Below are 12,750 nucleotides of genomic sequence, written 5' to 3' on the forward strand. Positions count from 1 at the left end.
AGGGCAGGAAACAAAAAACAAGAGACTTTTTCTGGGGTTCCATTCCTAAAGCATAAAGTGCCCTAAGCTGGCTTCAGTGACAACTCTTTATGCTCAACGTACTTCTCTTTTTGGATTGTTTCTTCTATATAAAATGTTTTGAAGCAAGTTTGAAGCAAGGTTTCATGGTGTAATGGTCATCACATCTGTTTAACACACAGAAGGTTCTGGGTTCAATCCCTAGTGGAACCACTAAAGAGATTGCTAAGTTCTGCTCATGCACTTTTTCATTCCAAATTTGAGTAAACTGGTAGGACTTTTTCAATCAGAGATGACAATTCCATAATTCAGCTTTCAGGATCTCTGCTAGTGATGCGTAAGTTCTTCACTTTAGATGTAGACCACATTAAATTTTGAAAGATGACAAATGACTTCTGTAAAAACTATTGTGTAAAAATATTAGTCAGTTTTTCATTTATTGCAACAAACCTGATACTGGAAAAGTCACATTGATCATGGATGGTTCCATAGTGTAGTGGTCATCACATCTGCCTCACACGCGGAAGGTCCTGGGTTCAAACCCCAGTGGAACTACAGTAATCTTGATTGTTTGGCTACAGTTCTGTTATTAGAACATATTCAAGGGCAGTCTGTAAGTGTTAACTGTTAAAGCTGATGGTGACATATTCTTCAAACGTAGGGATTTCTTGAACTCGATAGAATCCTAGATGGTCTTCTCATTCATCAAGACGAAAGTCACTGATGGAATTACAAAAGAACCAAAGACATTTCCCAGGATGGAATCGATTTTTGACAGTGTTGTCACCCCATAAATATAAATGCAAAAGAATGTTTATATAGCTTAATTTTAAATAATGTACATTGTACCAGTTCCTTGCATTGGTGTATTCTTACTAAAGTGATCAATTGATGTTTTGAGGGCAGGAAACAAAAAACAAGAGACTTCTTCTGGGGTTCCATTCCTAAAGCGTAAAGTGACTTAAGCTGGCTTCAGTAACAACTCTTTATGCTCAACGTGCTTCTATTTTTGTATTGTTCCTTCTATATTAAATATTTTGAAGCAAGGTTTCATGGTGTAATGGTCATCACATCTGTCTAACACACAGAAGGTTCTGGGTTCATTCCCCAGTGGAACCACTAAAGAGATTGCTAAGTATTGCTCATGCACTTTTTCATTCCACATTTGAGTAAACTGGTAGGACTTTTTCAATCAGAGATGACAATTCCATAATTCAGCTTTCAGGATCTCTGCTAGTGATGCGTAAGTTCTTCACTTTAGATGTAGACCACATTGAATTTTGAAAGATGTCAAACATTTTCTGTCAAATTATTATGTAAAAATATTAGTCAGTTTTTCATTTATTGCAACAAACCTGATACTGGAAAAGTCACATTGATGGTTCCATAGTGTAGTCGTCATCACGTCTGCCTCACACGCGGAAGGTCCTGGGTTCAATCCCCAGTGGAACCACAGAATTCTTGATTGTTTGGCTACAGTTCAGTTATTAGAACATATTCAAAGGCAGTCTGTAAGTATTTCCTGTTAAAGCTGATGGTGACATATTCTTCAAACATAGGGATTTCTTGAATTTGATAGAATCCAATATGGTCTTCTCATTCAACAAGACGAAAGTCACTAATAGAATTACAAAAGTTTCTAACAGATTTTCCTGGCTGGAATCATTTTTTGACAGTGTTGTCACCCCATAATTGTAAATGCAAAAGAATGTATCTATAGCTTAATTTTAAATAATGTACATTGTACCAGTTCCTTGAATTGGTGTATTCTTTCTAAAGTGATCAAATGATGTTTTGAGGGCAGGAAACAAAAAACAAGAGACTTCTTCTGGGCTTCCATTTGTTGGTCTTTCTTCTGTTAGACCAAGCACGGGTACAGAGAAGATGGAGTTAAACACCTTTTGAGTTGGCAGAATGAGGAGACAAATGATCAGAAGTCCAGCCACTGTTTTCACCGCTCATGAGGGGGAGAGCCTTTGCAACATTCAGCAGGTCCCGCGATCTGCTCCTGTCAGTTGCTTCGGACAGACTCTCGCCGTTCTGCTGAAACGGCTGATTTTTATTGAAAAGCACAGGAATGTAACATACGCAGTTTGCCATACACACACGTAATTCTGCCATCTGCACCTGTAGACGCACGTCAGCTAATAGCCTTGTTAATGAAAGACCAATTCATCCCAAGGACATGCAACCTTGAGATGACCAGGACACATCCTGCAACATCCTTTGCTAACAAAGACAGTTGTTCTTTTATTGAGGAACTGAAGGAAGGAACACTTTCACTCCCTTTTGGAGTTCCTGCAGCTGTTTAGAACTCATGCAGGAGAGAAGCACAGAGAGGCCTTTGATATTATAACATGATTCCATAATGAAAAAAGTATCATATAACAATGAATAATAAAAGAGCTTATATGAGAGTTACATATATTTTCACATTCCTAAAGCGTAAAGTGACTTAAGCTGGCTTCAGTAACAACTCTTTATGCTCAACGTACTTCTCTTTTTGGATTGTTCCTTCTATATGAAATGTTTTGAAGCAAGGTTGAAGCAAGGTTCCATGGTGTAATGGTCATCACATCTGTCTAACACACAGAAGGTTCTGGATTCAATTCCCAGTGGAACCACTAAAGAGACTGCTAAGTTGTGCTGATGCACTTTTTCATTCCATATTTGAGTAAACTGGTAGGACTTTTTCAATCAGAGATGACAATTCCATAATTCAGCTTTCAGGATCTCTGCTAGTGATGCGTAAGTTCTTCACTTTAGATGTAGACCACATTGAATTTTGAAAGATGTCAAACATTTTCTGTCAAACTATTATGTAAAAATATTAGTCAGTTTTTCATTTATTGCAACAAACCTGATACTGGAAAGCCACATTGATGGTTCCATAGTGTAGTGGTTATCACGTCCGCCTCACATGCGGAAGGTCCTGGGTTCAAACCCCAGTGGAACCACAGTAATCTTGATTGTTTGGCCACAGTTCAGTTATTAGAACATATTCAAGGGCTGTCTGCAAATGTTTCCTCCTAAAGCTGATGGTGATATATTCTTCAAACATAAGGATTTCTTGAACTCGATAGAATCCTAAATGGTCTTCTCATTCATCAAGACGAAAGTCACTAATGGAATTACAAAAGAACCAAAGACATTTCCCCAGGATGGAATTGTTTTTTGAAAGTGTTGTCACCCCATAAATATAAATGCAAAAGAATGTATATATAGCTTAATTTTAAATAATGTACATTGTACCAGTTCCTTGCATTGGTGTATTCTTACTAAAGTGATCAATTGATGTGTTGAGGGCAGGAAACAAAAAACAAGAGACTTCTTCTGGGGTTCCATTCCTAAAGCGTAAAGTGACTTAAGCTGGCTTCAGTAACAACTCTTTATGCTCAACGTACTTCTCTTTTTGGATTGTTCCTTCTATGTAAAATGTTTTGAAGCAAGGTTTCATGGTGTAATGGTCATCACATCTATCTAACACACAGAAGGTTCTGGGTTCAATCCCCAGTGGAACCACTAAAACGATTGCTAAGTTGTGCTCATGCACCTTTTCATTCCATATTTGAGTAAACTGGTAGGACTTTTTCAATCAGAGATGACAATTCCATAATTCAGCTTTCAGGATCTATGCTAGTGATGCGTAAGTTCTTCACTTTAGATGTAGGCCACATTGAATTTTGAAAGATGTCAAATATTTTCTGTCAAACTATTATGTAAAAATATTAGTCAGTTTTTCATTTATTGCAACAAACCTGATACTGGAAAAGCCTCATTGATGGTTCCATAGTGTAGTAGTTATCACGTCCGCCTCACACGTGGAAGGTCCTGGGTTCAAACCCCAGTGGAACCACAGTAATCTTGATTGTTTGGCCACAGTTCAGTTATTAGAACATATTCAAGGGCTGTCTGCAAATGTTTCCTCCTAAAGCTGATGGTGATATATTCTTCAAACATAAGGATTTCTTGAACTCGATAGAATCCTAAATGGTCTTCTCATTCATCAAGACGAAAGTCACTAATGGAATTACAAAAGAACCAAAGACATTTCCCCAGGATGGAATCGTTTTTTGAAAGTGTTGTCACCCCATAAATATAAATGCAAAAGAATGTATATATAGCTTAATTTTAAATAATGTACATTGTACCAGTTCCTTGCATTGGTGTATTCTTACTAAAGTGATCAATTGATGTGTTGAGGGCAGGAAACAAAAAACAAGAGATTTCTTCTGGGGTTCCATTCCTAAAGCGTAAAGTGACTTAAGCTGGCTTCAGTAACAACTCTTTATGCTCAACGTACTTCTCTTTTTGGATTGTTCCTTCTATGTAAAATGTTTTGAAGCAAGGTTTCATGGTGTAATGGTCATCACATCTATCTAACACACAGAAGGTTCTGGGTTCAATCCCCAGTGGAACCACTAAAGAGATTGCTAAGTTGTGCTCATGCACCTTTTCATTCCATATTTGAGTAAACTGGTAGGACTTTTTCAATCAGAGATGACAATTCCAAAATTCAGCTTTCAGGATCTCTGCTAGTGATGCGTAAGTTCTTCACTTTAGATGTAGACCACATTGAATTTTGAAAGATGTCAAATATTTTCTGTCAAACTATTATGTAAAAATATTAGTCAGTTTTTCATTTATTGCAACAAACCTGATACTGGAAAAGTCACATTGATGTTGCCATAGTGTAGTGGTCATCACATCTGCCTCACATGCTGAAGGTCCTGGGTTCAAACCCCAGTGGATCCAGAGTAATCTTGATTGTTTGACTACAGTTCTGTTATTAGAACATATTCAAGGGCAGTCTGTAAGTGTTTCCTATTAAAGCTGATGGTGACATATTCTTCAAACATAGGGATTTCTTCAACTCGATAAAAACCCCAATGGTCTTCTCATTCATCAAGACAAAAGTCACTAATGGAATTACAAAAGAACCAAAGACATTTCCCAGGATGGAATCGATTTTTGACAGTGTTGTCACCCCATAAATATAAATGCAAAAGAATGTATATATAGCTTAATTTTAAATAATGTGCATTGTACCAGTTCCTTGCATTGGTGTATTCTTACTAAAGTGATCAATTGATGTTTTGAGGGCAGGAAACAAAAAACAAGAGACTTCTTCTGGGGTTCCATTCCTAAAGCATAAAGTGACTTAAGCTGGCTTCAGTGACAACTCTTTATGCTCAACGTACTTCTCTTTTTTGATTGTTCCTTCTGTATAAAATGTTTTGAAGCAAGGTTGAAGCAAGGTTCCATGGTGTAATGGTCATCACATCTGTCTAACACACAGAATGTTCTGGGTTCAATCCCCAGTGGAGCCACTAAAGAGATTGCTAAGTTGTGCTAATGCACTTTTTCATTCCATATTTGAGTAAACTGGTAGGACTTTTTCAATCAGAGATGACAATTCCATAATTCAGCTTTCAGGATCTCTGCTAGTGATGCGTAAGTTATTCACTTTAGATGTAGACCACATTAAATTTTGAAAGATGTCCAATGATTTCTGTAAAAACTATTGTGTAAAAATATTAGTCAGTTTGTCATTTATTGCAACAAACCTGATACTGGAAAAGCCACATTGATGGTTCCATAGTGTAGTGGTTATCACATCTGCCTCACACGCGAAAGGTCCTGGGTTCAAACCCCAGTGGAACCACAGTAATCTTGATTGTTTGGCCACAGTTCAGTTATTAGAACATATTCAAGGGCAGTCTGCAAATGATTCCTGTTAAAGCTGATGGTGACATATTCTTCAAACCTAGGGATTTTTTGAACTCGATAGAATCCTAAATGGTCTTCTCATTCATCAAGACGAAAGTCACTAATGGAATTACAAAAGAACCAAAGACATTTCCCAGGATGGAATCGTTTTTTTGACAGTGTTGTCACCCCATAAATATAAATGCAAAAGAATGTATATATAGCTTAATTTTAAATAATGTACATTGTACCAGTTCCTTGCATTGGTGTATTCTTACTAAAGTGATCAATTGATGTTTTGAGGGCAGGAAACAAAAAACAAGAGACTTCTTCTGGGGTTCCATTCCTAAAGCGTAAAGTGACTTAAGCTGGCTTCAGTAACAACTCTTTATGCTCAACGTACATCTATTTTTGGATTGTTCCTTCTATATATAATTTTTTGAAGCAAGGTTCCATGGTGTAAAGGTCATCACATCTGTCTTACACACAGAAGGTTCCCGGTTCAATCCCCAGTGGAATCACTAAAGAAATTGCTAAGTTGTGCTCATGCACCTTTTCATTCCATATTTGAGTAAACTGGTAGGAGTTTTTCAATCAGAGATTACAATTCCATAATTCAGCTTTCAGGATCTCTGCTAGTGATGCATAAGTTCTTCACTTTAGATGTAGACCAAATTCAATTTTGAAAGATGTCAAATATTTTCTGTCAAATTATTATGTAAAAATATTAGTCAGTTTTTCATTTATTGCAACAAACCTGATACTGGAAAAGTCACATTGATGGTTCCATAGTGTAGTGGTCATCACGTCTGCCTCACACGCGGAAGGTCCTGGGTTCAAACCCCAGTGGAACCACAGAAATCTTGATTGTTTGGCTACAGTTCAGTTATTAGAACATATTCAAGGGCAGTCTGTAGCTGATGGTGACATATTCTTCAAACATAGGGATTTCTTGAACTCGATAGAATCCTAAATGGTCTTCTCATTCATCAAGACAAAAGTCACTAATGGAATTACAAAAGAACCAAAGACATTTCCCAGGATGGAATCGATTTTTGACAGTGTTGTCACCCCATGAATATAAATGCAAAAGAATGTATATATAGCTTAAATTTAAATAATGTACATTGTACCAGTTCCTTGCATTGGTGTATTCTTACTAAAGTGATCAATTGATGTTTTGAGAGCAGCAAACAAAAAACAAGAGTCTTCTTCTGGGGTTCCATTCCTAAAGCGTAAAGTGACTTAAGCTGGCTTCAGTAACAACTCTTTATGCTCAACGTACTTCTCTTTTTGGATTGTACCTTCTATATAAAAGAATTTGAAGCAAGGTTCCATGGTGTAATGGTCATCACATCTGTCTAACACACAGAAGGTTCTGGGTTCAATCCCCAGTGGAACCACTAAAGAAATTGCTAAGTTGTGCTCATGCACTTTTTCATTCCATATTTGAGTAAACTGGTAGGACTTTTTCAATCAGAGATGACAATTCCATAATTCAGCTTTCAGGATCTCTGCTAGTGTTGCATAAGTTCTTCACTTTAGATGTAGACCACATTGAATTTTGAAAGATGTCAAATATTTTCTGTCAAACTATTATGTAAAAATATTAGTCAGGTTTTCATTTATTGCAACAAACCTGATACTGGAAAAGTCACATTGATGGTTCCATAGTGTAGTGGTCATCACGTCTGCCTTACACGCAGAAGGTCCTGGGTTCAAACCCCAGTGGAACCACAGAAATCTTGATTGTTTGGCTACAGTTCAGTTATTAGAACATATTCAAGGGAAGTCTGTTAGTGTTTCCTGTTAAAGCTGATGGTGACATATTCTTCAAACATAGGGATTTCTTGAACTCGATAGAATCCTAAATGGTCTTCTCATTCATCAAGACGAAAGTCACTAATGGAATTACAAAAGAACCAAAGACATTTCCCAGGATGGAATTGATTTTTGACAGTGTTGTCACCCCATAAATATAAATGCAAAAGAATGTATATATAGCTTAATTTTAAATAATGTACATTGTACCAGTTCCTTGCATTGGTGTATTCTTACTAAAGTGATCAATTGATGTTTTGAGGGCAGGGAACAAAAAACAAGAGACTTCTTCTGGGGTTCCATTCCTAAAGCGTAAAGTGACTTAAGCTGGCTTCAGTAACAACTCTTTATGCTCAACGTACTTCTCTTTTTGGATTGTTCCTTCTATATAAAATGTTTTGAAGCAAGGTTGAAGCAAGGTTCCATGGTGTAATGGTCATCACATCTGTCTAACACACAGAAGGCTCTGGGTTCAGTCCCCAGTGGAACCACTAAAGAGATTGCTAAGTAGTGCTCATGCACTTTTTCATTCAATATTTGAGTAAACTGGTAGGACTTTTTCAATCAGAGATGACAATTCCATAATTCAGCTTTCAGGATCTCTGCTAGTGATGCATAAGTTCTTCACTTTAGATGTAGACCACATTGAATTTTGAAAGATGTCAAATATTTTCTGTCAAACTATTATGTAAAAATATTAGTCAGCTTTTCATTTATTGCAACAAACCTGATACTGGAAACCCACATTGATGGTTCCATAGTGTAGTGGTCATCACGTCTGCCTCACACGCGGAAGGTCCTGGGTTCAAACCCCAGTGGAACCACAGTATTCTTGTTTGTTTGGCTACAGTTCAGTTATTAGAACATATTCAAGGGCAGTCTGTAAGTGTTTCCTGTTAAAGCTGATGGTGACTTATTCTTCAAACATAGGGATTTCTTGAACTCGATAGAATCCTAAATGGTCTTCTCATTCATCAAGACGAAAGTCACTAATTACAAAAGAACCAAAGACATTTCCCAGGATGGAATCGATTTTTGACAGTGTTGTCACCCCATAAATATAAATGCAAAAGAATGTATATATAGCTTAATTTTAAATAATGTACATTGTACCAGTTCCTTGCATTGGTGTATTCTTACTAAAGTGATCAATTGATGTTTTGAGAGCAGCAAACAAAAAACAAGAGTCTTCTTCTGGGGTTCCATTCCTAAAGCGTAAAGTGACTTAAGCTGGCTTCAGTAACAAATCTTTATGCTCAACGTACTCCTCTTTTTGGATTGTACCTTCTATATAAAAGAATTTGAAGTAAGGTTCCATGGTGTAATGGTCATCACATCTGTCTAACACACAGAAGGTTCTGGGTTCAATCCCCAGTGGAACCACTAAAGAGATTGTTAAGTTGTGCTCATGCACTTTTTCATTCCATATTTGAGTAAACTGGTAGGACTTTTTCAATCAGAGATGACAATTCCATAATTCAGCTTTCAGGATCTCTGCTAGTGATGTGCAAGTTCTTCACTTTAGATGTAGGCCACATTGAATTTTGAAAGATGTCAAATATTTTCTGTCAAACTATTATGTAAAAATATTAGTCAGTTTTTCATTTATTGCAACAAACCTGATACTGGAATAGCCACATTGATGGTTCCATAGTGTAGTGGTCATCACGTCTGCCTCACACGCGGAAGGTCCTGGGTTCAAACCCCAGTGGAACCACAGAAATCTTGATTGTTTGGCTACAGTTCAGTTATTAGAACATATTCAAGGGAAGTCTGTAAGTGTTTCCTGTTAAAGCTGATGGTGACATATTCTTCAAACATAGGGATTTCTTGAACTCGATAGAATCCAAGATGGTCTTCTCATTCATCAAGACGAAAGTCACTAATGGAATTACAAAAGAACCAAAGACATTTCCCAGGATGGAATCGATTTTTGACAGTGTTGACACCCCATAAATATAAATGCAAAAGAATGTATATATAGCTTAATTTTAAATAATGTACATTGTACCAGTTCCTTGCATTGGTGTATTCTTACTAAAGTGATCAATTGATGTTTTGAGGGCAGGGAACAAAAAACAAGAGACTTCTTCTGGGGTTCCATTCCTAAAGCGTAAAGTGACTTAAGTTGGCTTCAGTAACAACTCTTTATGCTCAACGTTCTTCTATTTTTGGATTGTTCCTTCTATATATAATGTTTTGAAGCAATGTTCCATGGTGTAAAGGTCATTACATCTGTCTTACACACAGAAGGTTCTGGGTTCAATCCCCAGTGGAACCACTAAAGAAATTGCTTAAGTGTGCTCATGCACCTTTTCATTCCATATTTGAGTAAACTGGTAGGACTTTTTCAATCAGAGATGACAATTCCATAATTCAGCTTTCAGGATCTCTGCTAGTGATGCGTAAGTTCTTCACTTTAGATGTAGACCACATTGAATTTTGAAAGATGTCAAATATTTTCTGTCAAACTATTATGTAAAAATATTAGTCAGTTTTTCATTTATTGCAACAAACCTGATACTGGAAAAGCACATTGATGGTTCCATAGTGTAGTGGTCATCACGTCTGCCTCAGACGCGGAAGGTCCTGTGTTCAAACCCCAGTGGAACCACAGTATTCTTGTTTGTTTGGCTACAGTTCAGTTATTAGAACATATTCAAGGGCAGTCTGTAAGTGTTTCCTGTTAAAGCTGATGGTGACATATTCTTCAAACATAGGGATTTCTTGAACTCGATAGAATCCTAAATGGTCTTCTCATTCATCAAGACGAAACTTACTAATGGAATTACAAAAGAACCAAAGACATTTCCCAGGATGGTATCGATTTTTGACAGTGTTGTCACCCCATAAATATAAATGCAAAAGAATGTATATATAGCTTAATTTTAAATAATGTACATTGTACCAGTTCCTTGCATTGGTGTATTCTTACTAAAGTGATCAATTGATGTTTTGAGGGCAGGAAACAAAAAACAAGAGACATCTTCTGGGGTTCCATTCCTAAAGCGTAAAGTGACTTAAGCTGGCTTCAGTAACATCTCTTCATGCTCAACGTACTTCTCTTTTTGGATTGTTCCTTCTATATATAATGTTATGAAGCAAGGTTCCATGGTGTAAAGTTCATCACATCTGTCTTACACACAGAAGGTTCTGGGTTCATTCCCCAGTGGAACCACTAAAGAAATTGCTAAGTTATGCTCATGCACCTTTTCATTCCATATTTGAGTAAACTGGAAGGACTTTTTCAATCAGAGATGACAATTCCATAATTCAGCTTTCAGGATCTCTGCTAGTGATGCGTAAGTTCTTCACTTTAGATGAGGACCACATTGAATTTTGAAAGATGTCAAATATTTTCTGTCAAACTATTATGTAAAAATATTAGTCAGTTTTTCATTTATTGCAACAAACCTGAAACTGGAAAAGTTCAATTGATGGTTCCATAGTGTAGTGGTCATCACGTTTGCCTCACACGCGGAAGGTCCTGGGTTCAAACCCCAGTGGAACCACAGAAATCTTGATTGTTTGGCTACAGTTCAGTTATTAGAACATATTCAAGGGCAGTCTGTAGCTGATGGTGACATATTCTTCAAACATAGGGATTTCTTGAACTCGATAGAATCCTAAATGGTCTTCTCATTCATCAAGACAAAAGTCACTAATGGAATTACAAAAGAACCAAAGACATTTCCCAGGATGGAATCGATAATTGAAAGTGTTGTCACCCCATGAATATAAATGCAAAATAATGTATATATAGCTTAAATTTAAATAATGTACATTGTACCAGTTCCTTGCATTGGTGTATTCTTACTAAAGTGATCAATTGATGTTTTGAGAGCAGCAAACAAAAAACAAGAGTCTTCTTCTGGGGTTCCATTCCTAAAGCGTAAAGTGACTTAAGCTGGCTTCAGTAACAACTCTTTATGCTCAACGTACTTCTCTTTTTGGATTGTTCCTTCTATATAAAATGTTTTGAAGCAACTTTGAAGCAAGGTTTCATGGTGTAATGGTCATCACATCTGTCTAACACACAGAAGGCTCTGGGTTCAATCCCAAGTGGAACCACTAAAGAGATTGCTAAGTTGTGCTCATGAACTTTTTCATTCCATATTTGAGTAAACTGGTAGGACTTTTTCAGTCAGAGATGACAATTCCATAATTCAGCTTTCAGGATCTCTGCTAGTGATGCATAAGTTCTTCACTTTAGATGTAGACCACATTGAATTTTGAAAGATGTCAAATATTTTCTGTCAAACTATTATGTAAAAATATTAGTCAGTTTTTCATTTATTGCAACAAACCTGATACTGGAAAAGCCACATTGATGGTTCCATAGTGTAGTGGTCATCACGTCTGCCTCACACGCGGAAGGTCTTGGGTTCAAACCCCAGTGGAACCACAGTAATCTTGATTGTTTGGCTACAGTTCAGTTATTAGAACATATTCAAGGGCAGTCTGTTAGTGTTTCCTGTTAAACCTGATGGTGACATATTCTTCAAACATAGGGATTTAATGAACTCGATAGAATCCTAAATGGTCTTCTCATTCATCAAGACGAAAGTCACTAATGGAATTACAAAAGAACCAAAGACATTTCCCAGGATGGTATCGATATTTGACAGTGTTGTCACCCCATAAATATAAATGCAAAAGAATGTATATGTAGCTTAATTTTAAATAATGTACATTGTACAAATTCCTTGCATTGGTGTATTCTTACTAAAGTGATCAATTGATGTTTTGAGGGCAGGAAACAAAAAACAAGAGACTTCTTCTGTGGTTCCATTCCTAAAGCGTAAAGTGACTTAAGCTGGCTTCAGTAACAACTCTTTATGCTCAACGTACTTCTCTTTTTGGATTGTTCCTTCTATATAAAATGTTTTGAAGCAAGGTTCCATGGTGTAATGGTCATCACATCTGTCTAACACACAGAAGGCTCTGGGTTCAATCCCCAGTGGAGCCACTAAAGAGTTTGATAAGTTGTTCTCATGCACTTTTTCATTCCATATTTGAGTAAACTGGTATGACTTTTTCAATCAGAGATGACAATTCCATAATTCAGCTTTCAGGATCTCTGCTAGTTCTGCGTAAGTTCTTCACTTTAGATGTAGGCCACATTGAATTTTGAAAGATGTCAAATATTTTCTGTCAAACTATTATGTAAAAATATTAGTCAGTTTTTCATTTATTGCAACA

The 12,750-nt window shown here is 36.7% G+C and overlaps 25 non-coding genes across 25 annotated transcripts; all 25 read left to right on the forward strand.

The window, feature by feature from the left end:
* Positions 1-158: 158 nt before the first annotated feature.
* On the forward strand, positions 159-231 carry trnav-aac (transfer RNA valine (anticodon AAC)). Its single transcript has one exon. It is a non-coding gene; the product is annotated as a tRNA-Val (tRNA).
* A 269-nt stretch (positions 232-500) lies between these two features.
* Positions 501-573, forward strand: trnav-cac (transfer RNA valine (anticodon CAC)). Its single transcript has one exon. It is a non-coding gene; the product is annotated as a tRNA-Val (tRNA).
* A 491-nt stretch (positions 574-1,064) lies between these two features.
* Positions 1,065-1,137, forward strand: trnav-aac (transfer RNA valine (anticodon AAC)). Its single transcript has one exon. It is a non-coding gene; the product is annotated as a tRNA-Val (tRNA).
* Positions 1,138-1,398: 261 nt separating this feature from the next.
* Positions 1,399-1,471, forward strand: trnav-cac (transfer RNA valine (anticodon CAC)). The gene has a single exon. It is a non-coding gene; the product is annotated as a tRNA-Val (tRNA).
* A 1,098-nt stretch (positions 1,472-2,569) lies between these two features.
* Positions 2,570-2,642, forward strand: trnav-aac (transfer RNA valine (anticodon AAC)). The gene has a single exon. It is a non-coding gene; the product is annotated as a tRNA-Val (tRNA).
* A 260-nt stretch (positions 2,643-2,902) lies between these two features.
* Positions 2,903-2,975, forward strand: trnav-cac (transfer RNA valine (anticodon CAC)). Its single transcript has one exon. It is a non-coding gene; the product is annotated as a tRNA-Val (tRNA).
* Positions 2,976-3,467: 492 nt separating this feature from the next.
* On the forward strand, positions 3,468-3,540 carry trnav-aac (transfer RNA valine (anticodon AAC)). The gene has a single exon. It is a non-coding gene; the product is annotated as a tRNA-Val (tRNA).
* A 261-nt stretch (positions 3,541-3,801) lies between these two features.
* On the forward strand, positions 3,802-3,874 carry trnav-cac (transfer RNA valine (anticodon CAC)). Its single transcript has one exon. It is a non-coding gene; the product is annotated as a tRNA-Val (tRNA).
* Positions 3,875-4,366: 492 nt separating this feature from the next.
* trnav-aac (transfer RNA valine (anticodon AAC)) lies at positions 4,367-4,439 on the forward strand. Its single transcript has one exon. It is a non-coding gene; the product is annotated as a tRNA-Val (tRNA).
* Positions 4,440-4,703: 264 nt separating this feature from the next.
* On the forward strand, positions 4,704-4,773 carry trnav-cac (transfer RNA valine (anticodon CAC)). The gene has a single exon. It is a non-coding gene; the product is annotated as a tRNA-Val (tRNA).
* A 502-nt stretch (positions 4,774-5,275) lies between these two features.
* trnav-aac (transfer RNA valine (anticodon AAC)) lies at positions 5,276-5,348 on the forward strand. Its single transcript has one exon. It is a non-coding gene; the product is annotated as a tRNA-Val (tRNA).
* Positions 5,349-5,610: 262 nt separating this feature from the next.
* Positions 5,611-5,683, forward strand: trnav-cac (transfer RNA valine (anticodon CAC)). The gene has a single exon. It is a non-coding gene; the product is annotated as a tRNA-Val (tRNA).
* An 826-nt stretch (positions 5,684-6,509) lies between these two features.
* Positions 6,510-6,582, forward strand: trnav-cac (transfer RNA valine (anticodon CAC)). Its single transcript has one exon. It is a non-coding gene; the product is annotated as a tRNA-Val (tRNA).
* A 475-nt stretch (positions 6,583-7,057) lies between these two features.
* On the forward strand, positions 7,058-7,130 carry trnav-aac (transfer RNA valine (anticodon AAC)). The gene has a single exon. It is a non-coding gene; the product is annotated as a tRNA-Val (tRNA).
* A 261-nt stretch (positions 7,131-7,391) lies between these two features.
* On the forward strand, positions 7,392-7,464 carry trnav-uac (transfer RNA valine (anticodon UAC)). The gene has a single exon. It is a non-coding gene; the product is annotated as a tRNA-Val (tRNA).
* A 502-nt stretch (positions 7,465-7,966) lies between these two features.
* Positions 7,967-8,039, forward strand: trnav-aac (transfer RNA valine (anticodon AAC)). The gene has a single exon. It is a non-coding gene; the product is annotated as a tRNA-Val (tRNA).
* Positions 8,040-8,299: 260 nt separating this feature from the next.
* On the forward strand, positions 8,300-8,372 carry trnav-cac (transfer RNA valine (anticodon CAC)). Its single transcript has one exon. It is a non-coding gene; the product is annotated as a tRNA-Val (tRNA).
* Positions 8,373-8,858: 486 nt separating this feature from the next.
* On the forward strand, positions 8,859-8,931 carry trnav-aac (transfer RNA valine (anticodon AAC)). Its single transcript has one exon. It is a non-coding gene; the product is annotated as a tRNA-Val (tRNA).
* Positions 8,932-9,192: 261 nt separating this feature from the next.
* On the forward strand, positions 9,193-9,265 carry trnav-cac (transfer RNA valine (anticodon CAC)). Its single transcript has one exon. It is a non-coding gene; the product is annotated as a tRNA-Val (tRNA).
* Positions 9,266-9,756: 491 nt separating this feature from the next.
* On the forward strand, positions 9,757-9,829 carry trnav-uac (transfer RNA valine (anticodon UAC)). The gene has a single exon. It is a non-coding gene; the product is annotated as a tRNA-Val (tRNA).
* A 260-nt stretch (positions 9,830-10,089) lies between these two features.
* On the forward strand, positions 10,090-10,162 carry trnal-cag (transfer RNA leucine (anticodon CAG)). Its single transcript has one exon. It is a non-coding gene; the product is annotated as a tRNA-Leu (tRNA).
* An 825-nt stretch (positions 10,163-10,987) lies between these two features.
* On the forward strand, positions 10,988-11,060 carry trnav-cac (transfer RNA valine (anticodon CAC)). The gene has a single exon. It is a non-coding gene; the product is annotated as a tRNA-Val (tRNA).
* A 486-nt stretch (positions 11,061-11,546) lies between these two features.
* On the forward strand, positions 11,547-11,619 carry trnav-aac (transfer RNA valine (anticodon AAC)). Its single transcript has one exon. It is a non-coding gene; the product is annotated as a tRNA-Val (tRNA).
* Positions 11,620-11,880: 261 nt separating this feature from the next.
* Positions 11,881-11,953, forward strand: trnav-cac (transfer RNA valine (anticodon CAC)). The gene has a single exon. It is a non-coding gene; the product is annotated as a tRNA-Val (tRNA).
* Positions 11,954-12,444: 491 nt separating this feature from the next.
* trnav-aac (transfer RNA valine (anticodon AAC)) lies at positions 12,445-12,517 on the forward strand. The gene has a single exon. It is a non-coding gene; the product is annotated as a tRNA-Val (tRNA).
* Positions 12,518-12,750: the final 233 nt, after the last annotated feature.

Source organism: Nothobranchius furzeri, chromosome 14 (genome assembly GCF_043380555.1).
Source record: "Nothobranchius furzeri strain GRZ-AD chromosome 14, NfurGRZ-RIMD1, whole genome shotgun sequence".
Lineage (NCBI taxonomy): Eukaryota > Metazoa > Chordata > Actinopteri > Cyprinodontiformes > Nothobranchiidae > Nothobranchius > Nothobranchius furzeri.